We start from the raw sequence: 15,648 nt of genomic DNA on the forward strand, positions 1-15,648 counted from the left end.
ATCCTTCAATATAGGCCAGAATTTAAAAAAAAAACCATCGTGAAACCATCTGGACCCGGGGCTTTGGAACTCTCCGAATGAAACACTGCTTCTCAAATTTCCTGTTCTGAAAATTTTACCTCAAGTCCTTTCTTCTGCTCCTCTGATAATTTCATAAAATTAAGATTAATATCCTCTACCTCTAGCTTATCTTTTGTACTGTAATTCTCCTTAAAATAATCAAAGACAGTTTTTCAGCTTATTCGGATCATAAATTTCTTTATCAGCCACTCTCAAAGCCGAAATTGAATTCCTTCTGTTTCTATTGATTGTTGTTAAATGGAAAAACTCTGTATTCCTATCCCCTTCCTTGATCCACTTCAGTCTTGATCTTTGTAACCAAATACTCTCTTTCTTCCTGTGCAACTTCAACAATTCATTCCTGGACAGAATCAACAAAGCCCGTTCTTGAATGGAAATCCCTCCTTGTAACTTCAATTCCAGACCATTTATCTTGCCTTCTAGTTGAGAAATATCTTCAGAAATCCCCTTTTGACTCATAATTGGCCTATCTCTGATCTTCTGTTTTGTTCCTCGAAGTAAAAAAAAATAGACCCCATCGACCATTAACCTTCTTCACATTAGACAATGAATTTTCAACCAACTCAACAAACTCATCTTCCTCTAACAAGTAGTTGAATAATCTAAAAGGCTTAGGTCCCCAATTGTTGCATTCTTCTACTAACACCACGGGCAGGGTATCAAATAGCGTTTCGAAAACGCTATAGCGGCCGCGATATTGCGGTCGCGCCACCGTCCGAAACCGTTATTCATGATTTTTACGGTGGGTCACAGATTCACACCGATCGCGGTCGATTGCGCCCGCAATTTAACGGGAAACAGACGATTGCGCCGATAACGGGACGCAATCACCGTTATTCCAACCGTTACTGTAAAAAAAACTTAAGGAAAGATGATTTTTTTTTGTGTTCATCGTCACCAAGCCTTTTTTTTCTTTCTTTTCAAATTCACGTTTTTATACATGCATGTTGAGATTTAAAAGGAAAATGGAAAAGTAAAAAAGAAGAACGAACCTGTTTTGTGGATCTCGCCGGAGTGAAATTCACTGTAATCAGAGAAAGAAATCTTCATCGGAGTTTAAGATTGTTGAAGAAAATGAGAAAAGCATTCACGCTTTAGATTTAAGTTAGAACATGTTATGATTTTGGAGTTTTTTTTACCTGTTTTTGATACTTAAGTGTTGAGAGAAGAGAGTAGGAAGAAATGAGGAAGAAAGGAGAGAACGGGGGGAGGGGGGAGGGAAGGAGAGAACGAGGGGAGGGGGGAGGGAAGGAGAGAACGTGTGGGGGGGGGAATAGAGTTTAGGATTAAAATATTTTAGCCAGGCTTAAAATAAAATATTTTGGGCTCATTTTTATTAAGCTATAAATATATCTTTAAGGGATATATTAATTTGTCATCCTTCCACTTTTTAAAATTTATAATTTAATCTATAGTTTAGAATGTAAACTTTAATATTTGTTTAATTTAGTCCTAATTTCAGTAATTTAAATAATAATGTGTTCACATTGCTATCATGAATTAGTTATCTCATCTTATTATCAGAGTTTTAAAGTCTTCTATATAGTTAAATTATATGATATATATGTCATTTTAGCTTAGAAAATATTCTAAAAATCATTAAAAATAACTCCTTATAATTATAATTATAATGTTTTATGATAAGTTGTGCGAAATTTAAAATAATTCACGACCGCGACACCCGTAGTGACCGCGATGGCATCCGTTATATCCGCAACCGCGATAAACGCGACGCGATTGAAAACGCGACCGAAAACGCTATTTAAATCCCTGACCATGGGGATATGCACGTGTTAGTGAGAGAAGCTCCAGCTTCTCTCTAACCCAGGTGATTTCAAATTTTGAATTTTCACGAGCCCGTTTTGAATCTTTTCTCTCCTCCGTCAAACACCCTTTGTCCTCCATCGTCGTCCGCCACCCGCCGCCTCCGTCAGCTGTCCGCCGCCTTACTCCGACCTACTTTTGACGCATTTTTTCCTGGGAGGTTCGTCGGCTAACGGTGTTTTCGGATCTGGTCTTAGATTTGCGAAAATCACTGCCATTTGACGCAAATCTTCACAACTTCCTCTGTTATCTACCGTCGCATCCCACCGTCAGCGTTCGACACTGTCTCACCTTCGAACTCGTCTTCTCTCCACGACCAGAACCCGCGTTTCCTTGCGTAAAGAATCGTTGCTTTTTGCTCTATAAGTTTCGATCTATCCATGGCACCTCAACCACCGTCCCAACCCAGGCAACATCGAAGGTCTGCTGCATCAGATGCGGTGGATGCATCCTCTGCAGGTCATTGTTCTGCTCCTCCTTCAACGACTAGGATTTCATCTCTCCCTCTTGAAGCCAAGGATTTAGAAGCGAGAGTGAAGGAACTCAAATCTCTTGTGGCTGATTTGAAGAAGCGAGAACAGGAACTTAATTGCTGGAGGATACAATATCACGAGGTAGGCAGTTCAAAACCGCTGGACTCGTCGCTGCAAACACTTCATCTTTTTCTGGTAAGGAAAAACGTTCAAAGGTGAATGAAAAGGAGAACGCAAAGATTCGGAAACGATACAGACGAGTTTTCACCAGACGTTTGCTGGCTGGTTTGAGGCAGTTCGGTAATTTCCCTATTCCCCAGAATGCTGCTATGAACGATGTTTTAGCTGCCTTGGCTCGTGAAGCTGGTTGGACAGTTGAGCCCGACGGTACTACTTTCAGAAAAGATTCTACGTCCCAAAATCAGCAAAGTTTGGGAACGTATTTAGAGAGGTCAGGTGACAGTCCACATTCACTCAATCCTCTGAAGCAGTGCTCTGTTAAAGCAACATTGGATTGTCAGCCACCTGTTAAAAAAGATGACATTGGTCGGTCTTCTTCTCAAGGAGGAAATCATAGGGTCGGGAAGTTTTCAATAGTTCAGGCAGTACCAACTCTTCCTAACACCGATATTGATCAAGATGGAACCAAGGAGAGCATTATGAAAGGTTTCTCTAATGAAGATTTTCTCGAAGTAGCGAGAAGGAGTAGAAGTGGTTTTCATATTGGTCGAAGGAAGGTCAACCAAGTTTCGGGAATGGGTTCAAAAATGGTTGTTACACGATTTTTATCGAAAATCTTCCAGAGACGATACATTGGAAGAGACTTCGGTCTATTTTTTGCACTTACGGTAAAGTTATTGATGCCTTCATTCCCAAAAAAAGAAACTCGCAAGGGGTTCGTTTTGGGTTTATTCGCTTTGCAACAATTAAAGAAGCCAAGATAGCGATTTCAAAGATGAATGGTAATCATATTTATGGAAGCAAAGTTAGAGTCTCTTTGGCTAAGTACAGACCCCGACAATCTTACTGGAGAAAGTCATCGACTGTTGTTTGTCGTAAGTCTGGGTTGGAAGATATTTCGGGGAAGTTGAGGGCGTTGTGGACGAGGATAAGCTACACGTGCTGAGTAACTGTCTTGTGGGGTGGTGCAAGAACTTCATTAAAATTGGTAATCTTGCTAACCAAATTCAAGCCAAAGGACTTGCTGGCTTCACGCTTATGAGGGCTGCTGCAAATGTAGTTCTAATGGTTTTTGAAGACTCTGATTCGTTGAGAATCGTGAAGGATGACTATCTAGAGACTCTTACAGAATGGTTTTCCAGAGTGGAAACTTGGTCCGAGAGCCTAGTGGTGAATTGTCGTCGCGTGTGGTTAGTTTGCGAAGGTATTCTTTTTCACGCTTGGAATTGGGATACTTTCAAAAGCATTGCAACAAAGTGGGGAAAATTATTATCAATCGACAAAAGTTGCGAGTTTCCATCATCTTTTGATCGGGCTAAAATCCAAATACTCACAAAAGATCAAGTGAGAATTGATGAGTTGTTGGAATTGAAGGTCGGTGATAATTTATTCAAGATTATGGTGCATGAAGTTGATCCATCCTTCAAACCTAACTCTTGGGTCCCCGAAGATTGCGATATCTCATTAGAACTTGATCCTCCAATTGATACTTAATTGTTTGTCACATGTTTTCAGAGGCATTTTTTTTCAAGTTTTTGGTTGTAATGTTGGTTTGTTTTGCATTAGGTGTTGTTAGATTTGGTTAATAGGACAGCCAATTTAGAGGTTGATGTCTTACCTAATGAAGGAATTGGCTGGTCTAGTGGTGCTATTTATGGGTGGTTTTAGGTTGTTTTTGTTCATCGGTTCTGTTATAGGTGTTTGTAAAGTTGTATCTTTTGTAATCTCTTATGTGCAATAAAATCCTTAGGCACTCTTTTCCTCCTTCCGTTGATTAAGGAGCTACACTACTAGCTCCAACAATCAAGAAGGGGGTTTTTAACGAGGCCTGAAATTCTTATCAAAAAAAAATCCCTGACCATGGGATTATGGTCCGAAAGGGATTTGGGTAACATTTTCTGGATCACATTAGGAAATTGATTTAGGAATGAACCACTTTTAATAAACCGATCAAGCCTTACCCAAGTAGGAGACTCTCTATTGTTGCACCAAGTATATCTTCCTCCAATTAACGGTAAATCCATAAGATTAAAATGTTGAACAAAGGATCTAAACAAATCCATGAAATGCCAATTTTGTGCTACACCACATTTCTCCTCTGTATCCAAATAAGCACTAAAATCCCCCCTATGCAAACTGACATATTTAAACTCTGCACAAAACACATCAGCTCCATAAAGAATTCCTCTTTATCCGGCTCTACTACCAGACCATATACATTTATTAAAACACAATCAAAGTTATACAACTTGAACTTCCCTGATAATGCTATGAATTTGTTCTGATTATGTTCTGCACTGACCTCAAAATAATTCTCATTCCACAAACTTATCAATCCACCTGCAGAACCCTCGACTAGATGAAAGATACGACTTTTCAAAAGATTACCCCCTAAACTCATCCATAGACCACTATTACAAACATTCAGTTTTGACTCCTATAAAAATAGGATGAACAGCTTCTCTCTATTAACAAGTCTGGCCACTGCTCTTATTTTTTCTCTTCTCCCAAGACCTTTAATATTCCATGTGATTACTTTTAACTTTAACATTTGAATTAAAAATCATAAACTCCACACCAAACCAATAGAAACCATCAAGATCTTCGTGAAGACCCCTTCATCTCCATCTTATAAATCTCCTCATCTATTAATTGTTGCCCCCCTTTAAAGGTAATCCCCAACAATTCACAGACATTCCTAGTAGCAGCAGCTTCATTCCTAGCTTTAACAGAAGATTGGGAAGACTGTGATAACTCCTTGACTTGCTCCAATGAATCCCTGACCATACTTCTAAAAACATTTCTATAAACTCTATCAAAAAAACTGATAGACACTTCAGTATCCGAGCATACACTTCCTGAGCGACGTGGAGCTATTCTCAACTTCCTCTTATTAATAAAACTTTTAGACCGAGGAATACACTGATCCTGATGTTTAGTAGGAACTAGATTAATCTCCTTTGCTTTACACTGATCGACCTCTTAGGACCTGAAGTGCTTCCCTCTTGATTCTCATTTCTCCTATTCCTTACACTCGAACTTGAGAAGCTTTCCTCATTGAAGTTACACAGATTATCCTCCATGACCTTCTTCATCTTCTTTAAACCTTCTGATTGATCAACTAAATATTTACTCCTCTCTACATCATTATCAATCTGTAAACTGGAAACATGATCCCCATCCAAACTTTTCGTGCCAACAGATTTTTCTTTACTCATTACAACACCCTGTTCGCTTAGAACCACTTCCTTCTCCCCCTGTGAATTATCTTTCACCACCCTATCCTCCCCCTCATCATCAACAAGCAAATGAATTGCAGAAATGGCATTGGGTTGTAAGATAAACTTATCCCCAACCCATTTTAAATTATATGCAGGCCCACTAGGAACCCATTTCTTAATTGATGATAAAGCAACCTCATTGTCCTCAAATTGAAATAAGTCCACCGGGTCAATTGTATCTCTCAATCCCAGGCCCACATGATTATCATTCTGGCTTGTCCTATTTTCCAAGAAACCTGACAACCCACAATCAGAATTATCTGCTGTTGACTTACTCGATTGGACATGTCCCCCACTGACTCCATTCACTCCACTGTTCTGCCCATATTTCAGCCAATAAATGACTTTATGCCTAGCATCCTCTGTAAACTCATCCCTATCTACAGCCAGAGTAGGACGTCTACCAACTCCCTCCTCAGACAGGACATAACCACTGTTCCCTTTATTTGAAAATTTCTCCATCTTCTTCCTCCCCTCTTCTTCTTCTGGTTTATTCAAAACAGACCCCAGTGAGATCTTAACTTTGAACGATATTCCTTACGAACCAATCATCATCGTTTCAGGAACATCATAAGGACTTTCCACCCTGAGCAAAACTTTCGCCGACGAGAGGTCTGATCTACTCTCTGAATCTTCATTAAAACATAAAAACTGTCCCCACTTCTCAGTAAGCTTTCTTAAGAATGCCTCATTCCAACACAGTAGAGGCAATCCAAATAACTCTATCTGGCAAAGGGCCGACGGAACTCCATCCTTGTTCAAAACTGAGGCCAACCAATCAAAGCATAAGAACAACTTTTCCTTTTTATTCATCCATACCTGTGAGACATCCTCCACTGAGTTGAAAGTAATGATGCATGCATTCCACGCGTAACCCCATCTAGCAACTTGAACTTCCATACCCTTTATCTCCAAATCTTCCTTCAAAGAGTCATGGTCGAAAGAAGATTTCATTATCCCTGTTAATGAACGTTTAACCCATTCCGAATTGTCTGATGGAATATGCATCTCCCAAACGTTCCTCACAGTAGGTACATTCTGCTTGTTACCCGCCAAGTTTGCCCCTGACACTGGTTCTCTTCTCAAATTATATTCAGAGTTCACCACATCCTTATACGATCTACCATCTCTCATGCTTCTCAACGACTCAACTTTCCTCCCAGTTCCTGAAGTATCCTTTTCCCCTGACTTGATCTCCAACATCCTCTTCCCCTCCGCAGCTTCCCTCCTCAGCTTCCCTCCTCAGCTTCCCTCCTCTTAAACTTTTGATACTTAGAAATCCCTACTGAGACTCTTCTCCCATCAATCAACTTCCCATTCACAAACTGGATTGCCTTATTTCTACTTTCATCACCAGCAAATTGGACAAATGCAAAAGTAGAAGACTTATAATTTGGTTTTTCTAAAAAACGGGGAATGAAAATCCTCATAATCTGACCATAAGGACTAAAATAATTCCTTAACACCCCTCTTGAAACACTTACTAAGATTATCAATGAACACTGTCTATTCCTCATCACCAACATTGGATTTTTTCGAAATTACTCTCGCTCTCTCTCTACCTATCGCGCTCATTCTCTCTCTTAAGATGAGAGGGACCAAAATATAAATGCCATGCATGTGACTCATTAAGTTTTTCATGCCTGTCAATCTATGCACATCTTCTATATAATGTGAAAATGTTGTATAATAGGAATTAAATAATCATTTATAGGCTTGTAAACGAACCGAATGCACACGAACGGAAATATGTTCATGTTTGTTCATTTAATAAATAAACGAACACGAACATAAACAAACAAATTTTTTTTTGTTCATGTTCGTTCATTAAAGAATGTGGTTTGTTCATGTTCGTTCATTTAAATGATAAACGAACACAAACGAACAAACATAAACGAACATAATAAATAAACATAAACGAACACAATAAACGGACAACACAAACACAAAAAACAAACTTATTCGAACACAACAAATGAATGTAAAAAAGTAAACAACAAGAATAACAACTTAAAATTCATTAATATAATCTGAAACTTCAGAGTTAATTTGTTCGAATACGACAAAAACATACATAAATCATAAATAAGTTATATGAACATAATAAAGTCTTAAAGGTAATTTGTTCAACAAAACAATCTTCTTAAAATCCAAACAACTTCAATAATCTTCGTAACATATTCAACTTGCCCTCTGTTCGAACATAAATGAACGAACATAAACGAACATATAATCGAACGTTCATGAACGTAAATGAACGAACAAGTCCTTTGTTCATGTTCGTTCATTAAATTAAACGAACGCAAAATCTTGTTCATGTTCGTTCATTTAATAAATAAACGAACATAAACGAACTTCCCGCCGCACGGTTCGCTGAACGTTCAGTTCATTTATAGGCTTAATCATTTAAATGGGGCATAGACGAAAAAAGTTTACTGGGTCATGCAAGATAAGATCAACATACCAAAGCAAGCTCTTCGATGAAGATAGGTCTATTTCCATCTTTCTCAAAGAGTTCATAAGCACAACGTGCATGTTGTTCCCACCGATCAAGGGCCTCTAGCTGATGAACATTTAATGCAGCTGCACAAAATTCATCAAAGTCCATCCGTCTGTATTGAAGTGCATTTAGCTACCATAAAATGAAAAAGTGTACACAATTAGAGATTCAGACCACCACTCAAATTTTGTATACATTTCCTCCACACACAAAAAGATGAAGAACCTACTGATCCAAGAAACTAAGAGATGCAAGAATCCTTCATAGCATCTGTTGCATTTTTCATCAGAGCCTGACCACAGCAATAGAACTAAATAACTATTCTCAAGAAAATTGCTGAAAATTTTCAAGATTATGTGTGGTGGGGAAACCAACCGCTTTAATATTTTCTAAGCTTATATAGCCATTTTTGTTTGGTTCCAATATTGCAAACTGCTCCTTCACGTAAAATAGCTCATCTGCAGTCAACGTTTTAGACAGGGCCTGCAAAAATGCCAATGAAAGGAAAATAAGCAAATCAAACAGTATAGGAGCTAGAAATCCCACACAGAATGAGGAAAAAGTTTGCTTTATAAAAATAGGAAACCTATTTGGGGTAACTGGAGAAAACTTCAAGCAATAAAAACATCTACCTGTAATAAAATAAGCAAATCGATATCTAATGGAAGTACTTATTTTCTGAAAGCAATAAATCCACCAGAAGTCTAATGGAAACACTAAAGAGTGATATAAAGAGTAACATTGATATGTATCACCATATAAACACCCTCAACGCAGCCTTCCGCAGAGATGAAGAGCGCAGGTAAGTCTTCAAGAGTTTGAATATCTGTATATCCAAGGGCACTTCCACATCATTATACGTTTTTATCCAGGGATGACATGTGGCAAGCAATTGTGACTAAAATTTCAAGAACATAAGAATGAGGAATACATCAAAAGATGAGGCACTTACTCAAGGCTTGGGCTGCAGTCAATCTTTTTCTTGGGTCCTTATTCAGTAAACGCTTCACAAAATCCCTAGCCTCAGAAGATAGAGATGGCCAAGGTGCTTCATAGTATACGATACCAACAATGTCATTAAGCATTTCATCTGAAATGGAAAAAGAAAACTTGAACACAATAATCAAATAACTAAAGTAGTATAGCTTAAGGAATGCAAATATGAGTACAAACATGGTTTCAAAAAATCAGACAAGCCAAAGTCTATGGCCTTCAATTGTGATTCTTCATCCTTTGACGTAAACAAGAAGTTCTGATCCATAAAATAGCAAAAAGTAGAATAATATTATGCGGGTAAATTTTCATTATATATAGATTTAAACCTTGTGCTGCTAAAAGGATGAAAATACAATATACTAGAATGTAGCAAAAGAAAATAAGCAGTAGCTCTTTGGCCATGCTTTGGTAACTGTCTGCATAATTGGAATATTTAGCCCAAGGTTATCCTCAATGAAACCCTTACATAAACCTTAAAAATCCTACATTGGACCCATAACCCAGTTCAATACCACTCAATAAACAATATCAGAAACCTTATCAAAACAGTAAAGAAATTCACCTCAGGTTTAAGGTCCCGGTGCACGACCCCCTGAAGATGGCAGAAGGCAACAACATTAAGTATCTGAATCATCACAGCTTTTGCATCATCCTCAGATTATTTTCCACCCCTGCATGAAGAGAAGCGTTCACTTCATAAGTAATCAAATCCTAATTAACTTTATTCATCCGCAAACTCCTATATTGATCTCAGAAGCAGCTATTATTAGAAGAAATACCTTGAAAGAATTCTGTCCAAGAGCTCCCCTCCTTCACATAACCTGAAAAATAAATGGCAAGTGGCAACTAATTAGAACACACGGCAACAAACACATGATGTCTTCAAACCAACTGATCCCAGACACACCAAACCCAAAATCGAGTTCATGTTTTCAAATGGTACTTCATCACTATGTAGACATTATTATGATCCTCGTAGGCATCATAGAATTGCAATAAATTGCTATGTCCGGATAGAGCTCTTAATATTTTTACCTCTCTTCTAACATCTTCAATAGCAATTGCAGTGGTCATCTATCAACAAAAAGAAGTCAACAATCGCAACATGTCGGTTCAAAGCATAAAAATGGATACTCTTCAGAAATAAAATTGCAGAAAATGCTGCATTCCAAAAATACTTCCGAGAGTTTACATAATTTTTAGTTATAATCATTTCTATACTCTGTTAAACAATTTCAGTGAACTCAATATTCAAATTTATTTTCTTATTCGAGTAAATATAGAAATCCTTCGAAGTACTTCTCAACGGATCTCATTTCTTCAAAGGTTTTTATTCAAACCAATAACGCAATACTGCAGAAGTTCTGAAATTAAAATAAAGTACATAAAAATTAAAATTAAAACGAAACCTTCGCTTTGGGTATAACTTTAACGGCAACTTCTTGTCCTTTAAGCTCTCCTTTCTTAAACTTCGCCGCACAGGTATAACCGAAATGGCCTCTTCCTACTTCGTCTCCGAGTTCATATTTGCTCCCGAAGTGCTTCGAGAACCCGAAGCTCTTATCCAGTCCAGTACCGGTGGCTACCGCCGCACCAGCAGCCTCCGCCTCACTTCCTTCGGGAATAGCGGCCTCATTAGGCTTCACAGACCCGTGTCTAAGCGCAAGAACGGCCTTAATGTGCTTAGCCGGAGACGGCGGAGGGAACGGCCTCCTGAAAAACCGTTTCGGGGTCGAATTGGTCGAAGATCTCGCCGGAGACTCCTTGGAAAACAAGTAGTGAGCTGTATTTGGACTGTAAAACGGGAAAAACGGCGATTCTTGCCTTCATTGTTGGAATTTGAGTTTTCCTTTCCTTCCTCTTCTTCTTTACCTTGATCTTCCTTCGAGTTCTGGTTTTGGTTACCGTTCACTCTATCAGGTAAGGGAGAAGCCGGAATAGAGTTGGACTTACGGTGGATACCGTTATTCCGGGGAGGGATAGGGGTGTTTCTAGAATCAGGAGGAGAACACGAAGGGTTTGGGAAGGGTTTGGAAGTGCGAAGATGAATGACCCATTGAAGAGTAAGCCTATCTCTCTCTTTTCTCCCAGTGTGTAGGATTTTGAATCTCTCCCTAAAGCCTTAGACCATTTCAAAGAAGTACAAAATTGAACTAAAGCAAATGAATTACTCATAAAATTTCTCCCTTTAGAAAAATTGAAGCTTTTCTTGTCTATGGTGTTTCGAAGTGCGTATTGGAGAGATAGGGGATCCCAGTGTGATGATTAAACGGAAACGACGAGGGCTTAACTTTTTCGTTAACTAAAAATAATAAATAATTAAATATGAATTAATTAAAATAATATTTTTAGGATAAACTATAAATTTAGTATCCGATTAATTAAAGTCGACAAATGAATCACAAAAAGAGATGAAGCTATTGAAGACTACCGACAAATTATAAATCATAGTCAAGCGACGTGAAAAAACAAAATGCATATATAAATCAATTTAATAGTCCAAAACAATAAAGATCAGTATGATAACAAATAACTACCATCTTGATCAATAGTAATGATGTTAAATCTAAATCTAAAAAAAATAAATGAAAATAACAACAAAAAAATCATAAGTTAAGTTTTAATATCTTACTATTTTGTTATTTTGTTGTCCACTCGTAACATATGACCATAATATATTATTCAGCTCGCCACCATGTTTTCTTCTTTATTTTCTCCCCGCTTGTCAAGGAGTTATTGACGGTAAAAGCCTATTGATTCATATAGAATCTAATGATAATTAGTTCCACAATCAAACATTAAGCTAAAAGATATAAGAGTTCAAGGATTAATTCGGATTTAATTCATACTATTATATTATATAGAAGAGATAGAAGTTTAGTAGATTTATACAAAAAATTTTACATGTTAATAATGTATAAATCTATATATCTTCGTTAACCGATGATATATTATTAAAAACAAATTTTACATTTTACATTTATCAATATATATTATGATACACTATAATTGTTTACACGTACGAACTAAATTATCTTAGTGCTAAAAGAATTTGTTATCTCTTGATGTTTCATATTCGAGAATTATATATACAAATATATAAACGTTTATTATCAAATAATTAAGAATTATTTTGTTTCGTGTTTGTCCAAATCTTTGGCTACAAATAAAAAGAAAAAAAAAGAGCTTTCCCTCAAATTATGATTACATGGTTTTTGCCAACTTAAGGCGATGACCCTTTGACTTCTTGTAAGAGTACCTTTTAAAAATTAATTTTGGTGATGGTGACGACTGTAATTGTAATTCACGTGGGGGTGGCTATGCGTTTTCTTTGCAAAATTGACGCCAAATTAAAGCAAAAGGTTAGGTCTTAACTACTCTTTGGAATGGGTCCCACCTTTCACCTTACTTTATATATATAAAAAAGAGAAAATAAATTCAGTGACAAAAAATACCTTATAATATACGATTTTAACCAACTTTTTTGGATTTGCCAAAATGACCAACTAAATCGTAATGCGATCGATAATTCACAACGCGATCTCCGGTATCGCAAACTAGTTTCCAGATTCGCAACGCGATTCTGACTATCGCATTGCGATTTTCCAAATTCGCGTTGCGATTTTCCTAATTCGCAATGCAACGCGAATACGTAAATTGCAACGCGAATACGTAAATCGCAACGCGAATACGTAAATCGCAACGCGAATACGTAAATCACAACGCGAATCTGACTATCGCAACGAGATTCTGACTATCGCAATACTGAATTTCAAATTCGCAACTCGATTTCTGAATTCGCAACAGGTTTTAGTTTCGCAACACAAATGTTTTGGGTATATAACTACGCAGCAGCAGCAACTCATAACCTAAATCCCTAAATCGCAACTCATTTCATCTCCATCTATCACTCTCTCCGGCGACATCTGTTCCTATATCCAACGACATCCTACCCCATCCGGCAACAAGTTTTAGTTTCGCAACTCGTTTGTTTAGTAAATTAATTTACAATAATGAAATCATCTAATGTTGATCATGTTTGGATATATTTGTGTTTTGGAGGGTCATGGGAGAATGTTCATGGTGTTTTACAATATATGCCTTTACCCATGAATCTTCAACTAAAACTGTCATTAAAAAGTTAACTTATAAAACTCTAATGTTACGTGTTGTAAATAAATTGAATTTAGAGCCCCTAAGTGGATTTAGGCTATCTTATCAGATAAATGGTAAAGTTTATTTGTTAACTGACAATGAAGATGTTGAACGATTCATTGCTTACATTAGTGTTTCAAGTGATGATGTTACATTGTATGTTGTTGAACCTAGAAGTAGTGAAGTTGGGTCAGTAGCGGGTAGTAATCAACTAAGTTTTTCAACCCCAGTTTATGGTGCTCAAAATTTAATGGTTCCACTACAATTTCATCACCAAGCAAATATTGTTTCACCACATTTCAAATACCAAACACAATCTCAAAACCCACAACCATTCCCTAATTCAAATCCCAATCAACTTTCAGCACCAAATTCCGGTTTTCGTATTGACCAGTTAGACGATGATGAGCCAACAGAAAAAATTGTGAGTACTAGTCAGTATTCGAAATTTGATCTTGGTCAATACCCGGACTTTGATCTTGGTCAATACTCGGATTTTGATGATTTTTCAGAAGAAGAAACAGACCATGCGTGTAATGATTTTGATATTGGTCAATACCCGAATTTTGATGATGAAACAGCTGTTGCCGAGGAAGATGTTGTTGATGATAATGAGGAGGAAGTTACGATTGTAAATGAACATGTTGAACATCCATTCTGTAATTCATATAACCCTGAAGAAGAAAAAGAAGAAAAAAAATCCCCAAAGAAAAGTCCCCGAAGAAAATGCCACGGGAGTATAACTGGAATATGCCAGAATTACTTCAGATACCGGAATAAGAGTTGGTAAAGATAGCAGTTGATTGTTACACAAAAATTATTCGTATCAAGAAAGATGATTGTTTTGATACAAAGGAAGACTTGAAGATAGCTTTGTATACGAAATATGTGGAAGATGGCTATCAACTAAAAGTTAACAAATCAAGCAAAGATCGTTTCGAAACAAGGTGTATGATTGACAAAAATTGTACGTGGTGTATGATTGCAAAGAGGATAAAAGATTGCGAAATGTTTCAAGTTAGGACTTTTATTTATAAACATACATGTTCAAGAACCCAAGTTTTTCCTCACCATAAACAGGCAAACAAAAAGGTGTTGGGTGGTTTTCTGGCTGAGTTAATGTTTTTGAATGGCAGGGTATATCGGGGACATGAAATTATGAATGACATGAATGCTCGGTTCAAGATTAGTATCTCATATTCTCAAGCTTGGAGAGCCAAATGTTATGCCTTGGAATTGTTGAGGGGGTCGCCAGAAGCATCGTTTTCCCAACTGTCGGCTTATTGTCACAATTTAAAGCTGAAAAATACTGGGTCGGTAACTCATATCAAAATAGATAGAGATGGACGCTTTGAGTTGCTGTTTATCGCCATTGGTGCTGCGGTTAGTAAATCAATATAATTTTTTTGACTCATTTTTGTTAGTTACATGCATTTCACATTTAAATGATTATATTTCTTGTGTATATGATTTTGTAGATTCGTTCGTTTATTACTTGCATGCGCCCAGTTATTATAGTTGACGGAGCACATTTAAAAGGTCGATACCTTGGAGTAAACTTATTAGCAGTAGCCATGGATGCTAACAATGGGATACTGCCAATAGCTTACGGGGTTGGCAAATCTGAAACCTCTGATTCATGGACATGGTTTATGGGGTATCTTATAGGGCAAACTCAATTGAGAACGCTGTTAGAAGGTGTTTCTCAGATGTTTTTCATGGACTTTGTGGTGTTCATTTGTATAGAAATCTAAAATCAAGGTCTGCTGGTATAAAAAATCACAAATGGAGATACTGGAAGGCTGTAAAAGCTTATCGGGAAGTGGATTTTAATAAGCATATAAACTGTTTAAGACGTGTTTTGCCTCAGTATGCTCAAACACTAGAAGATGTCGGGTTTGAAAGATGGTTAAGAGTACATCAACTTGGAGCAAGATATGGTTTCATGACGTCTAATAGTACAGAATCAATCAACGCTCTAAGTCGTCATTCCCGAAAATTACCCATTACTATGTTAATGGAGTTTTTTCGAGCCTCTATTCAACAGTGGTACTACAAGAAAAGAAACCATGCAGGTATTATTTCTTTAAATTCGTAACTTATCATATATTTTACTAAGTATTATTTATTTAAATTTACAGGAACTTTGGAACATCGT

General features: G+C 37.2%; 1 pseudogene; it reads right to left on the reverse strand.

The window, feature by feature from the left end:
- Nucleotides 1-15,648, reverse strand: part of LOC120205492 — a 55,244-nt pseudogene that overhangs the window by 5,877 nt on the left and 33,719 nt on the right.

This window comes from Hibiscus syriacus, unplaced genomic scaffold, assembly GCF_006381635.1.
Source record: "Hibiscus syriacus cultivar Baekdansim isolate YM2019G1 unplaced genomic scaffold, ASM638163v2 tig00012493_pilon, whole genome shotgun sequence".
Lineage (NCBI taxonomy): Eukaryota > Viridiplantae > Streptophyta > Magnoliopsida > Malvales > Malvaceae > Hibiscus > Hibiscus syriacus.